Source organism: Bombina bombina, chromosome 1 (genome assembly GCF_027579735.1).
Source record: "Bombina bombina isolate aBomBom1 chromosome 1, aBomBom1.pri, whole genome shotgun sequence".
In the NCBI taxonomy this organism is placed as follows: domain Eukaryota; kingdom Metazoa; phylum Chordata; class Amphibia; order Anura; family Bombinatoridae; genus Bombina; species Bombina bombina.
Window position 1 is genome coordinate 188,626,572 of NC_069499.1, and position 21,681 is coordinate 188,648,252.

A 21,681-nucleotide genomic window follows, 5' to 3' on the forward strand; every position below is an offset into this window, starting at 1 on the left:
TAGTTATTTATTAAAAATGGGGAAAGACACACATTAAAAGACAACAGTAATAACACAGCAATAATGCACCAAAAAAGTTCTGTTGTGGTAGCTGAAAGAAAATGATCAGGTTATGCTGGCTCAATGTATGGATGATAGGTGATTATATATATAATCAATATTGTGAAAAAACACTGGAATATTTTCCTTTCAGACCCCGACCTTCAAAAAGTGTTGGGAGAAACAGTAACAGTTGGGTACAGAAGACCTAATAATTAAAAAAATGCACTTATGAGTAGTCACTACACCACAGTATTTAATCATGGCTCATATCCATGTGGAACTTGTTCTACCTGTTCATACATGAAAAAAATCGAAAAACATACACGATAGATTTGGGCAATGGCGCAAAATTCAAAAATATATCAGCTGTTCCACAGAGGGTATAATTTATTTACTCATTTGCGATTGTAATACATTTTATGTTGGAATGACGAGTATAAAGCTCAGAATAAGATTACAAGAGCATTTTAGGAATATTAAAAACTCCATCAAAGATAAAGAGGATGGTAAGGCCCTAACATCAATGGCGACACATTTTGTAAACCATCACCAATCCAGTGCAAAAAATCTCAAATGCATAGGACAAAAGAAAGTTTCCCTAGGAATTAGAGGTGGTAACTTGGAACAAGCATTATTAAGAAAAGAATGCAGATGGATTTACCTCCTCAATAGTGTACACCCCAAAGGGATGAATGAGCAAAACAACTTTTATTGTTTTCTAGGTTGATCAAATAAATTACCATATTGCTATATGTGTTAAAAACATATTTACTCTTCTCAACCTCTAAATGATAATATTTTTTTTATCTATAACAAAACTTTTATGTTACATTGAATAACAAAACTTCATATACATAAATACAGGATATTTCCCAATATCATATGTTAAATTATAAAACTCTGTTACCTCCAAACACTCACATAAGCTCATTAACGATATGAACACACACCATTTTTATACACAAAACTGTAAGCAACTTAAATTGCTGTAACAAAGATTACAAACTCATGTAGTCATGTACATTAATCTTATGCACAACATTATCCTTGTAACAATAATATCACTTATAGTATATAGACTTCAATGGGGAGAGCCGGCAAAAAAAAAGCCTAACACCTGCAATAACGGAGCGTAAAGCTCCCTAACGCAGCCCCATTAAAGTCTAGGGGGATTTTTTTTTTACGTTTACACCTATCACCCTAACATAAACCCTGAATCTGAACACCCCTAATCTGCTGCCCCTAACATCGCCGCCACCTACATTACAGTTATTAACCCCTAATCTGCCGCCCCTAACATCGCAGCCACCTACATTACAGTTATTAACCCCTAATCTGCCGCCCCCAATGTCGCAGCCACCCACCTACACTTATTAACCCCTAATCTGCTGCCCCCAATGTCACCGCCACCTACCTACACTTATTAACCCCCTAATCTGCCGCCCACAACGTCGCCGCTGCCAGTATACTAAAGTTATTAACCCCTAAACCTCTGGCCTCCCACATCACTAACACTAAATAAATATATTAACCCCTAAACCTAAGTCTAACCCTAACTGTAATATAATTAAAATAAATCTAAATAAAAAATTACAATTAATACCTAAATAATTCCTATTTAAAACTAAATACCTATAAAATAAACCCTAAGCTATCTACAATATAACTAATAGTTACATTGTATCTATCTTAGGTTTTATTTTTATTTCACAGGTAAGTCTGTATTTATTTTAACTAGGTAGACTAGTTAGTAAGTAGTTATTAACTATTTACTAACTACCTAGCTAAAATAAATACAAATTTACCTGTAAAATAAAACCTAACCTGTCTTACACTAACACCTAACCTTACACTACAATTAAATCAATTACATTAATTAAATATAATTAACTAAATAAAACATTTTTAAAAATCACTAAATTACACAAAATAAAAAAGAAATGATCAAATATTTAAACTAATTACACCTAATCCAATAGCCCTATCAAAATAAAAAAGCCCCTCCAAAATAAAAAAAACCCCTAGCCTAAACTAAACTGCCTATGGCCCTTAAAAGGGCCTTTTGCAGGGCATTGCCCTAAATAAATCAGCTCTTTTACCTGTAAAAAAAAATACAAACAACCCCCCAACAGTAAAACCCACCACCCACACAACCAAACCCCCCAAATAAAATCCTATCTAAAAAAACCTAAGCTCCCCATTGCCCTCAAAAAGGGCATTTGGATGGGCATTGCCATGAAAAGGGCATTTGGCTCTTTTTCAGCCCAAACCCTAAGCTAAAAATAAAACCCACTCAATAAACCCTTAAAAAAACCTAACACTAACCCCTGAAGATCCCCTTACAGTTTTTGAGGACATCCATCCTCAACAAAGCCGGGAGAAGTCTTTTTCTCCTACATTGGTGTATCCGGTCCACGGCTTCATCCTTACTTGTGGGATATTCTCTTCCCCTACAGGAAGTGGCAAAGAGAGCACACAGCAGAGCTGTCCATATAGCTCCCCTCAGGTTCCGCCCCCCCAGTCATTCTCTTTGCCGCTCTGAACAAGTAGCATCCCACGGGGGTGGTAAAGATTATGTGGTGTTAGTTGTAGTTTTTTATTTCTTCTATCAAGAGTTTGTTATTTTAAAATAGTGCCGGTTTGTACTATTTACTCTACAGCAGAAAGTGATGAAGATTTCTGTTGAGAGGAGTATGATTTTAGCACCAGTAACTAAAATCCTTTGCTGTTCCCACGCAGGACTGTTGAACCAGAGAACATCAGTTGGGGGGAACAGTTTGCAGGCTTAACTGCTTCAGGTATGATCAGTCATTTTTCTAACAAGACCATGTAATGCTAGAAGACTGTCAGAAATTCCCTCTGGGGATTGGTAAGCCATTTTTTTCTAATAGACTCTGTATAAAATGATGGCTTATATTTAGGGCTCTATGCTGGTTGACACTATTGTGGGCTTTAAAATCGATTGCTTTTTAGCATGTTTTTCACTATAAATAAGGTGTTTTTTCAGACTTTAAAACACTTTTGGGGTTTAATTTCGGCCTGGCACTTATTTGGACACCTAAATCTAGTCAGAAAGGCCCCTCCACTCTAGAATGAAGAGGGAGGAGGCCTAATTTTTAGGCCTAAATTGTGCAGTTGTTTTTGCCTAGGCAATCCATGCAGCTTCATGTGGGGAGTCAAGAGGCATCATAAAAGACTCCAGGGAGGCTTATTTCCTGCTAAAATAATCCCTAATGAAGGTAAAAGGCTACAGTGAAAGCTGTGGCTAGTACTGTAGTGTGTTAACTGGTTAATAACTGTTATTAGCTCCGGTTTGGGCATTAAGGGGTTAATTGATCTGAAAATTTGTGTGCAATCTTTTCAAAGCATTAAGACTCTGTGGTGAAAATTTCATTAAAATCGGATGTTTATTTCATGGTTTTTTTGATATTTCAGTAAAAAAGTGTGCTTTTTTATTATTTAAAGAGACAGTAACGTTTTTGTCAAAAATAATTTTTATTGCATTATAGTTCTGTTTAAGTCTGTTAAACATGTCTGAGTCTTCAGATAGCCTATGTTCTGTATGTCCAAAGGCCAAGGTGGTTCCCCCATTAAATTTATGTGTGAAGTGTGCCATAGCGTCCAAACAGCTTAAGGACAGTACAATCACACTTAAAAATATAGCCCAAGATGATTCTTTAGCTGAAGGTAGTGAAAATAGCTTGCTTTCCTCTCCTTCTGTGTCAACACCAGCTATGCCCGCGCAGGCGATGCCCAGTACATCTAGCGCACCAATTGCGATTACTATGCAACAGTTAGCAGCAGTAATGGATAATTCTATCGCAGCATTTTTATCCAAACTGCCAGCTTTCCTAGGAAGCGTGATTGCTCAGTTTTAAATACAGAAAATGAGCAAGTAGACGCAGAGGATAATTTATCTGTAGTTCCCTCACATCAATCTGACTTGGCGGTGAGGGAGGGCCTGTCTGAGGGAGAAATTTCTGACACAGGAAAAGTTTCTCAACAGGCAGAGCCTGATACCATAGCATTTAAATTTAAGCTAGAACACCTCCGCGCTCTACTTAAGGAGGTCCTGGCTACTCTTGATGATTGTGACCCTTTGGTGGTCCCAGAAAAATGGTGTAAAATGGATAAATTCTTAGAGGTCCCAGTACACACTGATGCGTTTCCGATACCTAAGAGGGTGGCGGATATAGTGAATAAGGAGTGGGAGAAACCAGGTGTACCTTTTGTTCCCCCTCCTATATTTAAGAATATGTTCCCCATTGTTGACCCCAGAAGGGATGCGTGGCAGACGGTCCCTAAGGTAGAGGGGACAGTTTCAAAGCTAGCTAAGCGCACAACTATACCAATAGAAGACAGTGGCGCTTTCAAAGATCCTATGGATAAAAAATTAGGTTTATTTAAGAAAATTTTTGTTCAACAAGGTTTTCTTCTTCAACCAATTTCTTGCATTATTCCTGTAACCACTGCAGCTGCTTTTTGGTTTGAGGAATTAGAAAACTCGCTCCAGAAGGAGACTTCTTAGGATGAAGTCATGGATAGAATTCACGCCCTGAAGTTGGCTAATTCTTTCATTACAGATGCCGCTTTTCAGTTAGCTAAATTAGCGTCGAAAAATTCTGGTTTCGCAATAGTGGCGCGTAGAGCGCTTTGACTAAAATCGTGGTCAGCGGATGTGTCGTCCAAAACAAAATTGTTTAATATTCCTTTCAAGGTAAGACCCTATTCGGGCCAGAGTTGAAAGAAATTATTTCAGATATCACTGGGGGAAAAGGCCATGCCCTTCCACAGGATAGACCTTTCAAAGTTAAAAATAAGTCTAATTTTCGTTCCTTTCGCAATTTCAGGAACGGACCGGCTTCTACCTCTACAGCCACTAGGCAAGAGGGTAACGCACCCCAGCCCAAACCAGCATGGAAACCATTGCAAGGCTGGAACAAGGGTAAACAGGCCAAAAAAAAAAACCTGCTGCTGCTACCAAGACAGCATGAAGGGGTAGCCCCCGATCCGGGACCGGATCTAGTAGGGGGCAGATTTTCTCTCTTTGCTCAGGCCTGGGCAAGAGATGTTCCGGACCCCTGGGCACTAGAAATTGTCTCTCAGGGGTATCTTCTAGAATTCAAGGACCTTCCTCCAAGGGGAAGGTTCCACTTGTCTCGCTTATCTTTAGACCAGATAGAGAGACAGGCATTCTTACATTGAGTAGAGTACCTTTTAAAAATGGGAGTGATAAACCCAGTTCCAACAGCAGAACAAGGACTGTGATTTTACTCAAACCTGTTTGTAGTTCCCAAAAAGGAAGGAACTTTCAGGCCAATTCTGGATTTAAAGATCCTAGACCAATTACTCAGAGTTCCATCATTCCAAATGGAAACCATTCGGATTACCAGTTCGTGGCTCTTCCCTTCGGATTGGCCTCTGCTCCGAGAATTTTCACAAAGGTGCTAGGGTCCCTTCTAGCGGTGCTAAGGCCAAGGGGCATTGCAGTAGCACCTTAACTAGACGACATTTAATACAGGCGTCATCTTTTCACAAAGCAAGGGCTCATACGGACATTGTTCTAGCCGTTCTAAGGTCTCACGGGTGGAAGGTGAACATAGAAAAAAGTTCTCTGTCCCCGTTCACAAGGGTTCCCTTCCTGGGAACAATAATAGACTCGGTAGAAATGAAAATCTTTCTGACAGAGGTCAGGAAACTAAAACTTTTGAACACTTGTCGAGTTCTTCAATCCATTCCTCAACCCTCCATAGCTCAGTGCATGGAGGTAACAGGACTAATGGTTGCGGCAATGGACGTGGTTCCTTTTGCTCTAATTCATTTTAGACCATTGCAACTGTGCATGCTCAAACAATGAAATGGGGATTATGCAGATTTTTCTCCCCAGATTCAGATGAACCAGCAAACCAGAGACTCACTCCTCTGGTGGTTGTCTCAGGATCACCTGTCTCAGGGAATGAGTTTCCGAAGACCGGAGTGGATCATTGTTACGACCGACGCCAGCCTCTTAGGCTGGGGCGCGGTCTGGAAGTCCCTGAAGGTTCAGGGTCTATGGTCTCGGGAAGAATTTCTTCTCCCGATAAACATTTTGGAATTGAGAGCGATATTCAATGCGCTCCAGGCATGGCCTCAACTAGCGGAGGCCAAATTCATCAGTTTTCAGTCGGACAACTTGACGACTGTTGCGTACATCAATCATCAGGGGGGAACAAAGAGTTCCCTGGCGATGAGGGAGGTATCCAAGATCATCAAATGGGCAGAGGATCACTCCTGCCATCTATCAGCAATTCACATCCCAGGAGTGGACAACTGGGAAGCGGATTATCTGAGTCTTCAGACTTTCCATCCGGGGGAGTGGGAACTCCACCCAGAGGTTTTTTGCTCAGCTGACCCAGCTATGGGGCATTACAGATCTGGATCTGATGGCGTCACGTCAGAACTTCAAAGTTACACGTTACGGGTCCAGGTCCAGGGATCCCAAGGCGACATTGGTAGATACCTTAGTAGCGCCTTGGTCGTTCAATCTAGCTTATGTCTTTCCACCGTTTCCCCTTCTCCCCCGGCTAGTAGCCAGTATCAAGCAGGAGAAGGCTTCAGTAATTCTAATAGCTCCTGCGTGACCACGCAGGACTTGGTATGCAGACCTGGTGAATATGTCATCGGTTCCACCATGGAAGCTGCCTTTGAGGCAGGACCTTCTAATTCAAGGTCTATTCGAACATCCAAACCTAGTTTCTCTGCAACTGACTGCTTGGAGATTGAATGTTTGATTCTAGCTAAACGTGGGGTTTCGGAATCAGTTATAGATACTCTGATCCAGGCTAGAAAGCCTGTCACCAGGAAAATTTACCATAAGATATGGCGGAAATATCTTGCTGGTGCGAATCCAAGGGTTACTCATGGAGTAAGATTAGGATTCCAAGGATACTATCTTTTCTCCAAGAAGGATTGGAGAAAGGTCTGTCAGCTAGTTCTTTTAAGGGACAGATATCTGCTCTGTCTGTTTGGTTACACAAGCGTCTGGCAGCCATGCCAGATATTCAGGGTTTGTACAGGCTTAAGCCAGAATCAAGCCTGTCTACAGACCTGTGGCTCCTCCATGGAGTCTAAATTTAGTTCTTTCAGTTCTTCAAGGGGTTCCGTTTGAACCTCTGCATTCCATAGATATTAAGTTACTATCTTGGAAAGTTTTGTTTTTTTGTAGCTATTTCTTCTGCTAGAAGAGTTTCTGAATTGTCTGCTTTGCAGTGTAATTCACCCTATCTGGTGTTTCATACAGATAAGGTCGTTTTACGTACCAAACCTGGTTTTCTTCCAAAAGTGGTTTCCAATAAGAATATCAACCAGGAAATAGTTGTTCCTTCTCTGTGTCCTAATCCAGTTTCTAACAAGGAACGTCTGTTACACCATCTTGATGGGGTTCGTGCTTTAAAGTTTTATCTAAAAGCAACTAAAGGCTTCAGACAAACATCGTCCTTGTTTGTCGTCTATTCTGGCAAGAGGAGAAGTCAAAAGGCGACTGCGACCTCTCTGTCTTTCTGGCTGAAAAGCATCATCCGGTTGGCTTATGAGACTACTGGAAGGCAGCCTCCTGAACGAATTACAGCTCACTCTACTAGAGCTGTGGCTTCCACATGGGCGTCCAAGAATGAGGCTTATGTTGAACAGATTTGTAAGGCAGCGACTTGGTCTTCACTGCATGCGTTTGCCAAATTTTACAAATTCATTACTTTTGCTTCTTCGGAGGCTATTTTTGGGAGAAAGGTTTTGCAAGCAGTGGTGCCTTCCGTTTAGGTTACCTGACTTGTTCCCTCCCTTCATCCATGTCCTAAAGCTTTGGTATTGGTTCCCACAAGTAAGGATGAAGCCGTGGACCGGATACACCAATGTAGGAGAAAACAGAATTTATGTTTACCTGATAAATTTCTTTCTCCTACGGTGTATCCGGTCCACGGCCCGCCCTGGCATTTTGGTCAGGTTTAAGTTTATTTTTTGTAAACTACAGTCACCACTGCGCCTTATGGTTCTCCTTTTTCTCCTAACCGTCGGTCGAATGACTGGGGGGGGCGGAGCCTGAGGGGCGCTATATGGACAGCTCTGCTGTGTGCTCTCTTTGCCACTTCCTGTAGGGGAAGAGAATATCCCACAAGTAAGGATGAAGCCGTGGACCGGATACACCGTAGGAGAAAGAAATTTATCAGGTAAACATAAATTCTGTTATCCAAGGGGCAAGAAGTCCTCAACGAAGCCGGGAGAAGTCTTCATCCATGCAGCAAGAAGTGGTCCTCCAGACGGGCAGAAGTCTTCATCCAGTCGGCATCTTCTATCTTCATCCTTCCGACGCAGAGCGGCTCCATCTTCAAGACATGCGGCGTGGAGCATCCTCTTCTGACGACGGCTCTTCAAGAATTAAGGTTCCTTTAAGGGACGTCATCTAAGATGGTGTCCCTTGAATTCCGATTGGCTGATAGAATCAATTCCAATCAACCAATAGAATGCGAGCTCAATCCTATTGGCTGATTGGATGAGCCAATAAGATTGAAGCTCAATCCTATTGGCTGATTGCATCAGCCAATAGGATTTTTTTACCTTTAATTCCGATTGGCTGATTCTTGGATGACGTCCCTTAAAGGAACCTTCATTCTTGAAGAGCCGTCAACAGAAGAGGATGCTCCGCGCCGGATGTCTTGAAGATGGAGCCGCTCCGCGTCAGAAGGATGAAGATAGAAGATGCCGTCTGGATGAAGACTTCTGCCCGTCTGAAGGACCACTTCTTGCCGCTTGGATGAAGACTTCTCCCGGGTTCGTTGAGGACTTCTTGCCGCTTGGATGAAGACTTCTCCAGGCTTCGTTGAGGATGGATGTCCGGTCTTCAAAAACTGTAAGTGGATCTTCGGGGGTTAGTGTTAGGTTTTTTAAAGGGTTTATTTGGTGGGTTTTATTTTTAGCTTAGGGTTTGGGTTGAAAAAGAGCTAAATGCCCTTTTAAGGGCAATGCCCATCCAAATGCCCATTTCAGGGCAATGGGGAGCTTAGATTTTTTAGATAGGATTTTATTTGGGAGGTTTGGTTGTGTGGGTGGTGGGTTTTACTGTTGGGGGATTGTTTGTATTTTTTTTACAGGTAAAAGAGCTGATTTCTTTGGGGCAATGCCCCGCAAAAGGCCCTTTTAAGGGCCATTGGCAGTTTAGTTTAGGCTAGGTTTTTTTATATTTTGGGGAGCTTTTTATTTTGATAGGGCTATTAGATTAGGTGTAATTAGTTTAAATATTTGATAATTTCTTTTTTATTTTGTGTAATTTAGTGGGGGGGGGCTTTGTAATTTAGTTAGTTGTATTTAATTAATGTAATTGATTTAATTGTAGTGTAAGGTTAGGTGTTAGTGTAAGACAGGTTAGGTTTTATTTTACAGGTAAATTTGTATTTATTTTAGCTAGGTTCTAATCAGCCAATAGAATTACAGTAGCTCTTATTCTATTGGCTATTCAAATCAGCCAATAGAATTAAAGTAGCTCTCATCCGATTAGCTGATTTGAATTTGAAGGCTCAAATCAGCCAATAGGAATTCAATGGACGCCATTTTTAATTGCGTACTTTGAATTCCTATTCAGTGTACGGCGGAGATCGTATGAAGAGGATCCTCCACGCTCCATGGCTCCGGGCCTTCAGTTCCAGCGTCGCCGATCTTCTGTTCCAGCATCGCCGGTCTTCAGTTCCAGAGTGGACGGTCTTCAGCTCCGCGGTCATCGGTCTTCAACTCCTCCGCTCCGCGCCGGCTGGTTCCTGGAAGAAGAAGAGGTCGCCGCCTGGAAGAAGACTTCTCCGCTGGTCTTCAGGACAGGTAAGGAGCACTTGGGGGTTAGACTTAGGTTTCTTTAAGGGGGGGATCGGGTGGGTTTTAGAGTAGGTGTGTGTGTGTGGTGGGTTGTAATGGGGGGTTGTTCTTTTTTATACAGGTAAAAGAGCTGATTACTTTGGGGCAATGCCCCACAAAAGGCCCTTTTAAGGGCTGGTAATAGAGCTGATTACTTTTTTAATTTAGTTTAGGGTAGGGAAATTTTATTATTTTGGGGGGCTTTTTTATTTTATTAGGGGGCTTAGATTAGGTGTAATTAGCTTAAAATTCTAGTAATCGGGGGCGGAGCTTCGCCATGCAGGGTGATGGCTGCCTAAAAATTTAGCTCTGAAGCCTCACACCTGGTTAATGATTAAAAAGAAGGATCTCCATCCCATAATTACCCCTGAAGACATGTGAGTCATTGTAAGAAAGCGACCTGTATCTTTTGGGGACAATAAAAAGTTCCAGTGTGGTGCTGAGACGTGCAACTTGGTCTCACTAACTGGGGCCTGACTCGCAATAATTACTTGCTGCGCCATCAGCGGCACGGACAGCCTTTGGAGCAACTTACTCCCTCACCATCAGGGCACCGGATTCTCATCGCTGCGGCTACCACAATCCCTCCGATAGTGTTTGAGAGGGTCAAGCAGCCTACACAGATCCCGGACCTCAACATACTACCGCTGCTGGCGGCGTCAGCAAATTCAGACCGGGAGGTCGGGTGGAGGAAAACCTGACACAGTGAAGAGAGCTCTGTGAGGGCAGGCCGCGGCTTATATAAGCGATCACAGCACTTGGTAAGGAATTATTCCGGACATATGTAAATGACACCTGCAGCATAAATACACGCCACAGGGCGCTCAAAATAGCGATTGTCTCCATTCTGTGACCGCAACTAGGTACTTTTCTCACACTAGCAAGACGGCCTGCAGAACTGTACACTACGACTGGTACCTTATCAGGCCTACGGCCCTCACTTGAACCGGCCTCTACCATATTATATAATAGTGGGATAACACTTGCTTGGCCTTCAAACACATTTTTACCGACATCTACTGCTTAATACTATACCCCCTCTGCTGAATAAAAACACAACTGGTGTAGGAGACTTTATAAAGGGGAGAAAAGTTACAAAAGATTAGGTCCCACTACCCCAATTGATTCTTGCTCTTATTATTTGCCAAAACCACAATGTCCAACAGGAAAAACAGCAAGCTTGAGAAAGGGCCTAAATCCACAAGCCGTACTAATTACCTCAGGGCTACCTATTCTAACACTGAAACATCAGACTCCAGGCCTCCCTCTCCTACCCATGAGGATGCTGATTTGTCCTCAGCTGATGCCTTGCCACAACAGGAATATCTAACGAGACATGACCTTAATACCATCTCCTCTAAAGAGGATATCAACAAAGTTCTTTCTGAAATGAGAGCTTTGTTTGGAGATATAAAAAAGACATTACTCAGGTCACACAACAAGTGCATATACTAGAAACTAAACACGATGCCCTCCAATCTACTGTTTCAACTAACTCACAGCAAATTCAAGATCATGAAGAACACATTCAGTTTTTGCTTTCTAAAATGGAGGACTTGGATAATAGGGGGCGCCGAAACAACATCAGAATAAGGGGGGTCCCTGAGTCCGTCTCCTCCGTAGCATTAGATGGGTACCTGCAAGACCTATTTCGCACGCTGAAAGGAACACCAGAATCCACGAACATACCCATAGAGAGAGCCCATAGGGCCCCTCAGACCCAGGCCTTCACCTAAAGCTCTGCCGAGAGACATTATTGTTAAATTTCTTAGCTATAAAGATAAGGAGCTAATTACATCAAAAGCAAGAAAACTCAAGAACGTCACCCATGCAGGGATCCCTTTACAGATCTTCTCAGACCTTAGTCTGATCACACTTCAGAAGAGAAGGGACCTCAAGTTCATAACTTCAGAACTCCAAGCACATGGAATACAATATAAATGGGGTTTCCCAGTATGTTTACTGGCTTCCAGAAATGGAGTTCAAGCAATATACAGATCGCCATCTGATCTCCCAGAGTTTTGCAGGATGCTGGAAATAGACATCCAACAACCGGACCGACCTGAGACAACCCATCAGGACTCTACTTCTCAAGGAGTTGTGGGCTCCGCAAGGGTAATGGACACTTAACGGGAGACTGACCTAACTAATCAAGATCTGGCGTCCCGCCAAGGAGGACTTGATAAGTATCTCTATTTCTACACTGAAATGCTTGTTTTTATGTTTACATAACACTGAGTTAGTATGTATTTAAATGTTGACCGTTTATAATTCTACCTGGTTAGGTTGTATAGTCACCTGTTTATGCCTATTCAACACTGTGATGTATTATACTTGGGATATATTGTTCATTGCCCTAACAAGTCAGACTAGCCCACATTTATGTTCTGTTGGCTATAAGACCATATTAGTTATATGTATATCTTTATTTGCATGCTCTCCCTTATAGAAGATAAACTCCTCACTTAACTATTGGCCATACGGAACACAAACCATTAGAGGTGATTTATAATCCCCTATCATGATTCTGACACTCCAGATAATTAGATCTCACAGTTATTTGGTTATAATTGTATAGGCACTTTGACACCATGTGCCTATCATTGACCACTTCTCACCCAGGTTAACTGGACTGTTTAGTTATTTATTGCTGATGTTGTAGAGAGCTTAGTAATGGGGTGTCACCACTTAAAAACCTTTCCACCCCACAAATTAGACCTGACATTGAGAAGGGGCTTTTACCCTGCCCTAAGGATGGCTCCCGAGAGGGAGTTTCTTTATCTACTTGTTTCTGAACTGTGCCCAGGACTTGATATCCCATATGACGACCCCTTTTGTTTGCTCCTTGATATGAATAGCAGATGTTTTTGTTCCCATTTTTATAAATGTTTCTCATACACCCTAGTTTGATCCAATATTTTGAGATTTTATCATCCACTAACCGGGTGTGGGGATACTGACCCCACGCTTACTTTACTTTTCTCTCCCGTCTTTTCTTACTGTAGACGGGTAGAACTGTATAAGTGTTTTACTTTTCTTTTCTACTTATTTCTCACAACTAACTCTTCTCTTCTCTACATAACTTAATCTTTTTTTCTGATTTCAGTCTTGCTCTCTCCCACCCCCTTTACTTCCCCTCTCTCTTCTTAACCCCCCTTTTTTTTTCTCCCTCTCCCTTCCCCTATCTCCCATCACCCCCCACCTCATACTTTAACCCTATCTCCTACCACACACTCATCGGACGTAATGGCGCCCCAGACCTCCCATAACCTGACTATCATGACACTAAACGTTAAAGGTATCAACATCCCTGAAAAGAGATCCCAACTACTGCGGGATGCAACAAGATTGCAGTGCAATATCATATACCTACAAGAGACTCACTTTAAGAGGGGACGAGAGCTGCGGTGGCTTAATTCCAAGTTCCCACAGACATTTTTCGCATCCGGCCCCACAAAAAAAAACGGGGTCGGAATCCTTATTAGGCACTCGGCATCCTTTATTTCACAACAGGAGGAAAAAGACCCAGAGGGCCGCTGTTTAATTGTGTTAGGCACACTACATAACCGTCCTGTTACGCTGGTCAATGTCTACTTCCCGAACCTACACCAACACAAATTTATGACAAAACTCACAAACAAAATATTGGAATTACAGAAAGGAGCTTTGTTCCTAGCAGGAGATTTTAACTTACCTTTAGACCCACAACTTGATACCTCTAGAGGCTTATCCTCTGTTCCAAAAAAAATCATCAAGCAGTGTGGTTCTAGATTGGAGAAGTTGGCAGTACACGATACATGGAGAATCCAATACCCTTCAAGACGGGACTACACCTTTTTCTCTCACCCTCACGACCTATATACAAGACTCGACTACATATTCACTGACCAATCAACACTGACATCAGTAGTAAGCACACAAATCCTCCCTATGACTTGGTCAGACCACGCCCCAGTCCTTTGCAAATTAAATTGGCCTAAAATCCCGGACCGCCCCTTCATTTGGAAATTTGACGACTTCATGCTCAACAACTGCCTAATCAGAGGGAAGATAGAAAACACGCTCACTGACTACTTTTCATTAAATGACACGCCGGGAATCCCTAAACACACCATATGGGAAGCGCACAAGTGCGTCTTGCGAGGCGAGCTCATCAAACAAAAAGCCATTCTGGCAAAACAGACTAGAACCAAATATTCCTCTCTCCTAGCTAGCGCACGCGAATTGGAAGCTAAACACAAAAAGACTCCGACAGACGCCTCCACACTCACAGAACTCACTCAGGTTAGAAAAGAAATCCAAAACATACACACAAATGAATATCAGAAGATGGCTTTACAGAATCAACAAAAGTACTATGAATTCAGTGATAAACCTGGGAAGCTATTAGCAAGGGCCCTCAAAAGAAAACACCTAAAAACACATATCCACTCTCTAGAGGACAAACACAATTTCGCACACACCAATAGCCCGGACATAGCAGAGACTCTAAGAGCATACTACCACAAACTATACAATATACAGAACCCCTCCCACCCTCTGCCAGAAGGAGAGGAGAGCTCGACTTCTTTAGCTATGAACCAATATTTGGACTCAATCACATTACCCTCGCTCTCACAGACAGAGACGGACGCTCTAGACACCCCTTTCACTTCTGAAGAAGTCTCACATACTATTGACGACCTGCCGACAGGCAAAAGCCCGGGCCCAGATGGCTTTAGCTCTAAATACTACAAACTTTACAAATCTATTCTGTCTCCTCATCTGGCCTGCTTATTTAATTCCATAGACACCTCCCAGGGTTTCCCTCCTTCCATGCTCTTAGCCCACATCACAACCATCTCCAAGCCAGGTAAACCCACTAACAAACCAGAAAACTTTAGACCAATATCACTTCTCAATGTTGATATCAAGATTTTTGCAAAAATCCTCTCTAATAGATTAAACAAATTTTTACCAAACTTAATCTCACCTGACCAGGTTGGCTTTGTACCCGGCCGTGAGGCCAGGGATAATACTATAAAGGCCACCCTGCTTGGAAACTATGCACAAATAAACAAGATCCCGTCGATCCTGGTGTCTACTGACGCCGAAAAGGCCTTCGACAGGATTAGCTGGAAGTTTTTGAAGGCGGTCCTGTCGATGATGGGGTTTGGTCAAGTCTACATGCATAGAATCTTTTCCCTCTACACAGCCCACTCTGCTCAAGTCAGGGTCAATAACATCCTCTCCAATCCATTCAACATAACGAACGGCACCAGGCAGGGTTGCCCCCTGTCGCCACTATTATTTGCCCTGGTTATGGAGGCTCTGGCCCAGAGAATTAGAGTTAACAAGAAAATTAAGGGTATCCGGATTGAGGACCAGGAACACAAGTTGTCCATGTACTCAGACGATGTCCTGCTCTCCCTGACAGACCCCATTACATCACTCCCTGAGGCTTTGAAAGAATTCGAGATATACAGTAAATTCTCAAACTTTCACCTAAATAAAACTAAATCCGAAATATTAAATATTAATCTTCCACAACGAGAACTCAGCCAACTGTCTTCCATGTGCCCTCTACGTAACCAAACTCGCACCCTTAAATACCTAGGGATTTATCTCACCCCCTCTATGGAAGCTCTCTACGAGGCTAACTACACAAACTTACTCACCATGATCACTGGGGATCTCTCCTCTTGGAGAAATAAACCGGTCTCCTGGCTGGGTAGAATTGGCATTGTAAAAATGAATACACTACCTAGAGTTCTGTACTATCTCCAAACACTCCCGATTCCTCTACCCACACACTACCTGACAGAAATTACAGGGCGTGTTGGAGGAGTTTATCTGGAAAGGTGTTAGGCCGCGAATTGCGCGAAAAACCCTCTACTTAGCAAAAGACAAAGGAGGTCTGTGGGTACCTAGCCTAGTTACATATAAAAAAGCCATTAACATTCAGCACCAAGTAGAATGGAGTCACAATTCTCAAGATAAAACTTGGGTTCAAATTTGTAGGACAATCTTGGGAGTGCAGAATATGGGAACCCCTGGATGGACCTCCGCTAAATCCCGACCAGAACTAATAAATAGTTATCCTATCCTTAGAGAATTTTTCAAATGTTGGGACCAGACATACCCTTCACACGTGCACAAGTACCCAGATTGACAAAACCCAGATCTCACAGACGTCCTTCCACCGACCTCTCGTGGAACAGAAGCTTAGAGACAGGGCTGATCTAGGGAGGTCAGGACTCAAACTCAAACTCTCCTGGTATTTTCACACACAACTTCAACACTTTTTGAAGACACATAAAAGACCAAGCAATATAACCAGACACCTAACCATCTTAGAGTCCCTGTGCCTCCTGCAGCATACGCCTAAACACCTGATCTCCATAGCTTATCGCCTACTCCTCTCACATAGAGAAACCCCACTGCCTAGTTATGTAAAACAATGGAATAGAGAAATTACTCCCCCACCAAGCGACAAGGATTGGGGAAAAAATTTTAAGACACACTCAAAGGCATCTGTCTCAGCGAGAGTGTTAGAGTCTAACTACAAATACCTGTCTGAGTGGTATCTTACGCCTGACAGGTTGCAGAAGATATATAAACAGACAGATGGGAGGTGTGGGCAGGGTTGTGGGGAGACTGGCACTCTTCTACATATTTGGTGGGGGTGTGGGAACATCGGGCCATATTGGCACTCGGTGTTGGACATAATGGAAACAGTGATTGGGGCATCCCTGACCAGGTCACCTGGTCTTCGCTGTTTCATGGCCTCCCTAAATTTAAAGATAAGCCTACAAAACAGCTTTTTTTATTATGCTTAATAGCGCCAAGTCCCTTATCCCTAGGACGTGGAAGAGCACAGATGTGCCGCTGGTGAAAGATTGGACTGCCCAAGTAGACAGATACCTTCAGTTGGAAAGGTACAGATTTCTGAGAGATGACAGGATAGAAATACACGAATATATGATGGAACTCTGGAAACCGGTGATAACCGGCCAGGGGCCTGGTGTCTAAAGACTTGTTTGGCCGGGGCGATGATGCGATCTCAGCAGATGTGTCATGACTCGGTTAGGAATCCTCACTTTCCCTGGGGAGGTCCGGCTGTCTCCCTTTCCCTAGCCCCCTCCACACACTGATTTACCCTCCCTCCATCCCCCTCCCCCTTTTCCTTTTTTTTTTCTTTCTTCCCCTCCTTCTCCCTCCCTCTTGTTTCTCTTCCTTTCTCTTCCTCTGCTCACATTCATTTCTGACGTGAGTATGTGAGCTAGCCCACGTCCAAACTATATGTTATTTACCTCAATTATACATTGTAAACCTGTTATGATAATTTGTTGTACAGCAAAGAAGGCATATATAGGACAGTGGAGTCACCCTTGAACTTTTGCCACGCTGGCCCCATTTGTGGGCAATCAGGACCTTTGACCCATACTTGTCCCCACTGGGAACATTGTACCTAAACCCAATGTATCTTAAGACATTTGCTGTATATATTGTTTTCTTTTTCATTTATTCTTGAATAAAGCTTTGAAAACCAAAAAAAAAAATAATCTTGTAATCTTTTTTTCTTTTATGTAATTTAGTGTTTGTTTGTTTTTTTGTAATATAGTTTAGTGTATTTAATTGAATTTTAGTTTAGATATTTGTAGTTTATTTAATTTTTCGATTGGGTAGTGTTCGGTGTAATGGTAACTTAGGTTATGATTTATTTTACAGGTAATTTGGTAATTATTTTAACTAGGTAGCTATTAAATAGTTATTAACTATTTAATAGCTATTGTACCTAGTTAAAATAAATACAAAGTTACCTGTAAAATAAATATAAACCCTAAAATAGCTACAATGTAATTATTAATTATATTGTAGCTATCTTAGGGTTTATTTTATAGGTATGTATTTAGTTTTAAATAGGAATAATTTAGTTAATAATATTAATATTATTTAGATTTATTTAATTAATAATTAAAGGGCCATGATACCCACATTTTTTTCTTTCATGATTTAGAAAGATAATGCATTTTTAAACATCTTTCTAATTTACTTCTATTATCTAATTTGTTTTATTCTCTTGATATTCTTTGCTGAAAAGCATATCTAGATATGCTCAGTAGCTGCTGATTGGTTGCTGCACATAGAAGCCTCATGTGATTGGCTCACCCATGTGCATTGCTTTTTCTTCAAATAAGGATATCTAAAAAATGAAGCAAAATAAATAATAGAAGTAAATTGTAATGTTGTTTAAATTTGTATGTTCTATCTGAATCATGAAAGAAAGATTTTGGGTTTAGTGGCCCTTTAAGTTAGGGGGTGTTAAAGTTAGACTTAGGTTTAGTGGTTAATATAATTAATATAGGTGGCGGCGGTGTAGGGGGATTAGATTAGGGGGTAATATAATAAAATAGGTGGTGGCGGGGTAGGGGGATCAGATTAGGGGGTAATACATTTAATGTAGGTGGTGGCGGGGTCCGGGAGCGGCAGTTTAGGGGTTAATATATTTATTATTAGGAGTGAGAGGGGGGATTGCGGATAGAGGTATACGAGTCGGGATGATGTTTGGGAGGCGTGTTAGACAGTAACGGGAGATTTTATACTTTAGTCAGTTTTTTTATGCGGCGGCAGTTTCTAAAGTGCCGTAAGTCACTGGCGACTCCAGAAATTTGTACTTACGCTGATTTCTGGACATCGCTAGTTTGTCCGACTTACGGCACTTTAGCAACTGCCGGCGCCGTATACGTGATAGGTCGCTGTGCGAGGTGAAACTACGGGCGGCGCAGGTTTCCACGCTTGCGCCAAAACCTGCACCGTATATCGGATCGCGCCCCTGGTGTTTCATGCTGACAAGGCGGTCTTACGTACCAAGTTAGGGTTCCTTCCTAAGTTTGTGTCAGATCGCAACATTATTCCTTACCTTTGTCCAAATCCTTCCTCTTCAAAGTAATGGTTACTCCACAATCTGGATGTGGTTCGTGCCTTGAAATTCTACCTTCAGCCTATTAAAGAGTTCAGACAATCTTCGTCCTTATTTGTTCTTTATGCGGGTAAGCGCAATGGCCAGAAGGCCACTGCGACTTCCTTATCCATGTGGTTGAGGAGTGTCATCCGATTAACTTATGAGTTAGCGGGACAACAACCTCCTGATAGGATCACGGCACATTCCACTAGAGCAGTTGCTTCCTCCTGGGCTTTTAAGAACGAAGCCTCTATGGATCAGATTTGTAAGGCGGCTGGTAATCCTTAGATATTTTTTCAAAATTTTACAAATTTTATGTTTTTGCTTCAGCTGAAGCGGCCTTTGGGAGAAAGGTATTACAGGCTGTGATGCCCTCAGTTTAGGTTCAGCCTTTATTTCTCTTACATGGTGTATCCAGTCCACGGATTCATCCTTACTTGTGGGATATTCTCAATCCCTACAGGAAGTGGCAAAGAGAGCACACAGCAGAGCTGTCCATATAGCTCCCCTAAGGCTCCGCCCCCCCAGTCATTCTCTTTGCCGCTCTAACAAGTAGCATCTCCATGGGAGGGTAAAGTGAATGTGGTGTTAGATTTGTAGTTTTTATTTCTTCAATCAAGAGTTTGTTATTTTAAAATAGTGCCGGTTTGTACTATTTACTCTGAGGCAGAAAGTGATGAAGATTTCTGCTGAGAGGAAAAAGATTTTAGCATGTTGTAACTAAAATCCATTGCTGTTCCCACACAGGACTGTTGAGTACCGGAGAACTTCAGTTGGGGGGATCAGTTTGCAGGCTTAACTGCTTAAGGTATGCTCAGTCACTTTTTTTCTAACAAGACTTGGTAATGCTAGAAGACTGACAGAAATCCCCATGTGGGAAGGTAAGCCATATTCTGAGACTCAGTATAGAAGGATGGCTTAGTTAAAGGGCTTAAATCACTGGTGGACACTGTTATGGGAAAATCGATTATTTTATTACTATAATCTGATATTTGCACAAGTGTTTATTATGTTTGGAACACTTTTTTGGGGTTTTATACGCCTGGCATATTTTTAGACACCTAATTTTGCTTAGGAAGGCCCCACAACTCCGGAGTGAAGAGGGAGGGGGCCTAATTTTCGCGCCTCAGTTGCGCAGTTCTTTTGCAAGACAGCTTCATGCAGCTTCACATGTAGAGTCCAGAGATTGCAGGAGGACTACAGGGAGGCTTATTTTCGTTCCAAAACTAATCCCCAAGGAAGGTAGGGCCACAGCAGAGACTGTGGCATAGTGCTGTAGTGTGTTAAACCGGTGGCCTGCTTCAATTTGCTCCGGTTTGGGCAATAAGGGGTTAATTGTCTTGAAACTTGGTGTGCAATCATTTCAAAGCATTAGGATCATATGGTGAAAATTTCATAAAGAAGGAAAATTTACCATAAGATATGGCGGAAATATCTTTGTTGGTGTGAATCCAAGGGTTACTTGTGGAGTAAGGTTAGGATTCCAAGGATATTGTCTTTTCTCCAAGAAGGATTGGAGAAAGGTTTGTCAGCTAGTTCCTTAAAGGGACAGATATCCTGTTACACAAGCGTCTGGCAGCCGTACCAGTCGTTCAGGCGTTTGCACAGCCCCAAGTTAGAATCAAGCCTGTCTACAAACCTGTGGCTCCTCCATGGAGTCTAAATTTAGTTCTTTCAGTTCTTCAAGGGGTTCCGTTTGAACCTCTGCATTCCATAGATATTAAGTTATTATCTTGGAAAGTTTTGTTTTTGGTAGCTATTTCTTCTGCTCAAAGAGTTTCTGAATTGTCTGCTTTGCAGTGTAATTCACCCTATCTGGTGTTCCATGCAGATAAGGTTGTTTTGCGTACCAAACCTGGTTTCCTTCCAAAAGTGGTTTCTAGTAAGAATATTAACCAGGAAATCATTGTTCCTTCTCTGTGCCCTAATCCAGTTTCTAAGAAGGAACGACTGTTACACAATCTTGATGTGGTTCGTGCTTTAAAATTCTATTTAAATGCAACTAAAGATTTCAGACAAACATCATCCTTGTTTGTTGTGTATTCTGGTAAGAGGAGAGGTCAGAAAGCGACTGCTACCTCTCTTTCCTTCTGGCTGAAAAGCATCATCCGATTGGCTTATGAGACTGCTGGACAGCAGCCTCCTGAAGGAATTACAGCTCATTCCACTAGAGCTGTGGCTTCCACATGGGCTTTCAAGAATGAGGCTTCTGTTGAACAGATTTGTAAGGCAGCGACTTGGTCTTCACTGCATACATTTGCCAAATTTTACAAATTCGATACTTTTGCTTCTTCGGAGGCTATTTTTGGGAGAAAGGTTTTGCAAGCAGTGGTGTCTTCCGTTTAGGTTACCTGACTTATTCCCTCCCTTCATCCGTGTCCTAAAGCTTTGGTATTGGTATCCCACAAGTAAGGATGAATCCGTGGACTGGATACACCATGTAAGAGAAAACAGAATTTATGCTTACCTGATAAATTACTTTCTCTTACGGTGTAGCCAGTCCACGGCCCGCCCTGGCAATTAAGTCAGGTTCAAATTTATTTTTTGTAAAACTACAGTCACCACTGCACCCTATGGTTTCTCCTTTTTCTCCTAACCTTCGGTTGAATGACTGGGGGTGCGGAGCCTGAGTGGAGCTATATGGACAGCTCTGCTGTGTGCTCTCTTTGCCACTTCCTGTAGGGATTGAGAATATCCCACAAGTAAGGATGAATCCGTGGACTGGATACACCGTAAGAGAAAGTAATTTATCAGGTAAGCATAAATTCTGTTTTTCTTTTTGTTTTTCCCTCCCGATTTTCATTCAGTGTCCTCTGGAGCTT

At 42.2% G+C, this 21,681-nt stretch overlaps 1 protein-coding gene across 1 annotated transcript in view; it reads left to right on the plus strand.

Moving 5' to 3' along the window:
• PAPLN (papilin, proteoglycan like sulfated glycoprotein) overlaps positions 1–21,681 on the plus strand; it is a 517,238-nt gene that overhangs the window by 230,964 nt on the left and 264,593 nt on the right.